Raw genomic sequence first — 6,046 nt, forward strand, 5'->3', positions numbered from 1 at the left:
TACCTCACTAGGAATAACTTGACCTCTTGTTAGTGCCTCTACGGATTTGGAAAAATTCCTCTAGATCACTGTCCCTTCCGCTCTCTATCTTTGCTTCCCTTCTGAAGTTCAAACTCTTTCGACTACTGCCTCTGGAAAATCGAACTCTCTAAGGAAATTGATATCAAGTGTGTGTGTGTTCTCCATCTACGCATCAACTTCTTCTTCTAATCTTATGTTGGACCTCCAACGACCAAGATTAAAACTTAATCAAGGGATAATATCATATCAGAGTCAATATGTGTGATTTTCTAAATGATTCACATCTTATCTCAATTAATTCTAATTAATTAACCCCTTTTCCTAAGTTTAGACTTAGGAAATAATTTAAAATAGGCTAATAAGATAATAGAGACACTTCTAGGTGGAATTTCCATAAGTGATTTATGGGTTATGAAGAACTCTTGTGTTTTAGCCTCTCCACAAAGTTTCAAGACTGAAACACCTCCGATTCTACAAAAACTAACAGGGGATGACCCACTATTGAAAAAAATGAACAACATGGTTTATGGTTGGGTGGAATGTCAAAACACTGCAACCAATTACACCATTTAAAAGATAAGAAATTGTCTTCATGTTGTATCAAAATTTCCATCACAATACTTATTTATATATATTTCTTAATGATTATGAAATGTGTTTGCATGTTACCTAGCTTAATTATGCTAGGACATATCTGTGTTTGTGTTGTGGATATGAGCGTGCATTTAGATATCCATTGCAGTATGACTATTAATTCCCAGGAATGGACAAATCTATTGAGAATAAGTTGCCATAGGTTATATGGCATGAATATTAAGCCTTAAGAGAGGTAGGAATGTTTTGGCAGTGGTCAAAGTATGTTACAGGTGGTATTAGACAATTGCAACACTGAGCTTGTAATGACCCTCACTATACCTAAATTCTTCTTATTTTTTTATTCAAAAATAATAATTCACCAACAATCCTCTTATTTTATTTTTTTTATCATTCTTCTCACTTGTCTTTATTGAAATAAACTCAACCTTTATAAAGTTTTCAATATTTAATCATTTGTACGTATATTACTAAACATATCTTAGTGGCATTTACTCCAATTTTCTTGTGTTATTCTTCTAGGATTTTTATTTTAATTACTCTAAGGGTTTTTGTTTCCTATATTTCCACTATATATATAGATGCTCACCATAATTCTCTTTATAAAATTTTATTTGACCAATATATATATTTCCAACTACATCATATGTAGATACCAAAATCTAATCTTGCAATATTCAAATATGTAACATTTGCACACACCTTTTTCCACTACACTTGGTGTTGGTCCAGTTCTTCTTGAGAAGACTTACACCTTTAAACATTTATATGATCGCAAGATTTTATTTATTTGCATACGGTATTATTCCTTGGCTATTAAATTATTTGTTGTAAGTTATTTTGCATAAAATCATGGACCTTAGTTTTCTTCACGTTCTTAGACACATACGATGTTGATTATAGTGCCTATTTGTAAACTAATGTTATATCCAACCTACTATCATGCTCATATTACTTGAACGGTTCATACCGTATATACTTCGTGATTTCCTTCCAAGTTTGGTACATGGTTTGCTGAATTGCACTAATTAGAAACTTGGTTACAAGGATGGCGGTCTTCTCCACTTTTGAATGTAGTATTATTTTATTCATTTACGCCAATACTCATACGGTTTTATATCACATCATCTCTGGATTATTCCACGACTAAGCGTAAAACCCACTCGCATCGCCACGTGTATCACTTTGACCCAACTCCAAACAACGGTTCAAATCCTTTTATGTCAGATCGACGGTGAGGATTATTCTAGGGTTTCACTGTTAGGTTAATGACCTTATTGAGTTTCTATTATTCCATTTTCATTTCTCGGATGGTCTCCTCTGTTTACGCCACTCTGCGGCTAGGGTTTCACTTCCAGTTTTTACAGTGTATCCCACCAAGCGTTCCCTAAACACCTCCTATCAGCATGCTTTCACAATTTGTCACTTCTAAGTTGTTGACTCTATACTCTGTCGAGTGAGAGTATTTTCCTTCGATAACATGTCAGTGCTCATACCAGAGGTATAAATTATTTAAGCTTTCTCTTACAATGGTTGTGTTTACAGTCTTTAATTTTTCTATGGCTAAAATTACTATTTAAAAGTTGACTGACCATTTCATCCTATAGTGGTTTTGCAGGTTGGGCGAGAAATAAAACTTGTAATCCTTCTTTCATGCTCCCGTTTCCTAGTTTTCTTTGGGTATTCACAGTTCCTGTAGAATAGTTACAAATGTTTTATTTCTAACATGCTCTCTAGATTTAATAGTTAAGCTATTGGATGAATACTGTTACTCACATCCTTTATCAAATGTTTTAAACATATTTTCTTCTAGTTTATGTTTTCTCCCATCTTTGTATTTTAGATTGTTACTATTCTTGTTAGGGTTACGAAAGGGTTTCACCCTTAGGGTTTCTCTATTGTTCGATAAAGGTATTCTTTCATTTTACAGTATAAAACCCTCGTGGATTTTTGAGTTGTCCACGGCCACATAAGGAATGTCGGATCCGGAATGAGGAGTTTCGAATTCCTTTAACATTCCTATTATGGTCTATTGAGGAGGTTTTTCTAGAGAGGTTATACTAGTCATTGTAACAATGTGATTTCACCCTCCTCCTCCTCTTCTATTATTCATAACTCTCATGGTATTTAATATTATATCAACATATTTCGAATCATGGCTTCAATTCAATTCGAAATTTTCTATTACACATTCATGCCGAGAAGTTTAGAATTTATCCATTAAAAGTTCCTTCGATATTTAGGATAAATTGTTGGCTATTTCCTTCAGTGACCTGCATCAAACCATCACTAATGAATTCCTTGTTTTTTCACCTGGTTTGCTACAGTCATATGCTTCTTTGTTTCACCGATTTATTATGATTTATTCCATTTTCATTTTTCATAGAGGGTTTCCCAAAGGAGTTGCGACTATCATAGAAAGGTATTAGACCTTCCCTGATGCAACTCTTAATTTTCCATATATTGTTTTAAGAAGTTAATAATTTTTGTATTGTCAATTAACTTGTATATATGGTATCTTAGGTATTGTTCACTGGGTTTGCGGCAGAACGGTTGACTCCATAGCGTTACTTTCCATATTTTGTTTTAAAAAGTTAATAATTTTTGTATTGTCAATTAACTTGTATATATGGTATCTTAGGTATTGTTCACTGGGTTTGATGCAGAACGGTTGACTCCATAGCGTCACTTGCAAATTGGAAATTTTCTAAGCTTTAATATTACTAATCAAACATTTATTTTCCTAGTTTGGAGAATTCTTTCAAACCCTTTGGCTCTACTCGTGCAAGGGCAAAATTACTGAATGGAAATTACTTTATTCTAATGTTGTTTTCTAAATATTACAAGACACATACAATTCTATAAAAACCAAAGACATTTTATTTGTAGCAGGCTTAATCTTATTCAGTGTTCAACAATGTTTATTCAATTTAATTTATACAATTTACTTCGCGAGTTCACATAACCCCTTTCATAATCTTTGTGTATTATAATTCTATAACTTATTTAATTGTTTTATATATGCAATTTTAATATTTAACATCTCTTTTTTTTTGTAACTATAACAATTATATTAATTATTTAAAACCGGTTGGGCCAAAACCAAAACAACCATCAATACAATATTTAGGATTCCTTTTACTCTAGATTACAGGATCGCGTTCCATTTTGGTTTTTCATCATTCTTTCTTAAGGTTCTTTGATGTCAGGTTTGCTTTTGCGTCTGCTTCCTTATTTGAGCCACATAGAATATGGAGAAAGAGATAGGAAGAGAAGTCTTGGAGCACATATCTCAACATTTGAAGTGTCTTGTTCAGCGTCGAATCGCTGAAGTGGTCCTTCAAATTTAATATTTTTATCAAAATTTTTGAGTCCCTCAAGACTTGTATTTCCTTAATGCCTTTTTCACGTGCTATCTGATAGGCTCTTTTTAGCAACCCAAGAATTTTTGCGTGGTTGTTGGTTCTCTGTCCAAGTCCCTAGTTGAAGCTATCTTCACGAATACCCTTTGGGGAGTATATCACTCCCCCTGTTCCTGCTGTCCCTGGAATGCCTTTGGAGGCACCATAAAAAAAGATTGTTGTTTTACCGTGTTTTCTCCACTAAGCTTGAAAATCTGCGTCAGTTTCTCATAGTCTCCATACAAGAGGTTCATTGAGGCAAGTGGTGTTGTTTATCTTGTCTCGAAATATGTAAGTTCCCATACATTTTTTTTCTTCTAGGAGAAACATGTTATCGTTTTTAAGGGGACGATTGGCCACAATGTCGAGGAGTAATGCTTTGCTTTTGTCGCCACCTTCAAAGGGGAGTTCAGAATGCTGTTGAAGATCTAGTCATTTCTAGCGAGCCATATTTCCCAGCAGACATATTTGGGTGCTGCTTTCCAGATTCTTTTCAATGCTGTCTTTCTTTGGGTCATGTCGGGATAATGCATTCTCCAGGTGCTAAAAAGGTTAGCTACTTTGACTTGCGATGGGGTTGAGACATTGAGGCCTTGAAGGATGCAGTCCCAGGCTTCTTGAGCAAAAGAGCAGTCCACAAACACATGCTCCATGGTTTCCTGGGCTTTGCAGCAGAGAGAACACCGATGTGGCCTGTGAATACCTCTTTTAGTCAGATTATTGCCAGTTAGCACTTTCCCATGCAGTAATACCCAGGTGAAAAAGTTTATTTTGGGGAGACTGAGAGGGTCCCAGACTTGTTTCCACACAGATGCAGTATGGCTTGAAGCTTGCTGTGGTTGAAGAGAGGCAAATCCATGCCTTGCATTGTAGATTCCAGTCTTTCTCCATCCTCATTTGTCCGTCAAACGCATGTGAACCGGTGCTAGTCTTGTTAACGCTTCTTCCAGGTGGGTCTTTTGACTGTGCATTTGATCTGGAACTTGAGGGATTTCCCAAGTTCGCCAAATTTCGGAGTCGTCCCATGTCGAGATATTTGCCAGGGTGAGGACTCGTTGCTAAATTAGCTAGATCCTGATTTCTTTGATTGCTTCATTTTTGCTCAAAGGCGACTGTCCTATTACACTGTCTTGCTAGAGCATCGTGTTTTTTCTATTGCCAGGAATGTGATACAAGTGCTTTTGGAAGAACTCTACCCCTCGGTAGTAGAGATGCCATATTGATGTCTCTTTAATGCTGTTATCTATCTGTATGTTCCTCAGAATTGAGCTTTTTAGATATTTTTTTCCTTGTGACCTGACTTACAGGGTGTTTGCTGTTTGAGAAGAGGGTCCATAATATTTTACCTCCAAGAGCCAGATTGGCAAGGCCTAGGTCTTTTATTTGCAGGTCTCCTTTAGAGATGGGGTGTTTAACTGTATCTCAATTCACTAGATGAAATTTTCTTTGGTTTCCTCTTCCTCCTCTCCACAGAAAATCCCTGATAAGTCTGGAGATCTGTTCCATGATCTTCTTTGGAGCTAGAAGAAAGGAAGTCTGTAAAATAGGCAGGGATGACAGTGCAAATTTTATAAGGATGAGTTTGCTAACATTGATGAGCCATTGACCTCCCCAAGAGAGGCAAATCCATGCCTTGCATTGTAGATTCTAGTCTTTCCCCATCCTCATTTGTCCGTCAAACTCATGTGAACTGGTGTTAGTCTTGTTAACGCTTATTCGAGGAGGGTCTTTTGACTGTGCATTTGATCTGGAACTCGAGGGATTTCCCAAGTTCGCCAAATTTCGGAGTTGTCCCATGTCGAGATATTTGCTAGGGTGAGGACTCTTGGCTAAATTAGCCAGTTCCTGATTTCTTTGATTGCTTCATTTTTCCTCAAAGGCGATTGTCCCATTATGCTGCCTTGCCAGAGCATTGTGTTTTTTCCATTGCCAGGAATGCGATACAAGTGCTTTTGGAAGAAATCTATCCCCCAGCGGTAGAGATGCCATATCGATGTCCCTTTAATGCTGTTATCTATCTGTATGTTCCT

At 36.3% G+C, this 6,046-nt stretch overlaps 1 long non-coding RNA gene across 27 annotated transcripts; it reads left to right on the forward strand.

Annotated features, from left to right (window-relative positions):
• The first annotated feature begins 1,884 nt into the window (after nucleotides 1-1,884).
• LOC149205157 (uncharacterized) lies at nucleotides 1,885-3,506 on the forward strand. Of its 27 annotated transcripts, none has more exons than XR_016251833.1 (4): nucleotides 1,885-2,116; nucleotides 2,234-2,254; nucleotides 2,943-3,037; nucleotides 3,282-3,506. It is a non-coding gene; the product is annotated as an uncharacterized LOC149205157 (long non-coding RNA). The 27 variants fall into 27 exon arrangements; XR_016251836.1 differs by having other exon boundaries at nucleotides 1,886-2,116; nucleotides 3,257-3,506; XR_016251835.1 differs by having other exon boundaries at nucleotides 1,886-2,116; nucleotides 3,139-3,361.
• Nucleotides 3,507-6,046: the final 2,540 nt, after the last annotated feature.

This window comes from Pinus tabuliformis, chromosome 1_2, assembly GCF_031772625.1.
Source record: "Pinus tabuliformis cultivar Carrire ecotype Pingquan chromosome 1_2, CPIR1, whole genome shotgun sequence".
NCBI lineage: Eukaryota > Viridiplantae > Streptophyta > Pinopsida > Pinales > Pinaceae > Pinus > Pinus tabuliformis.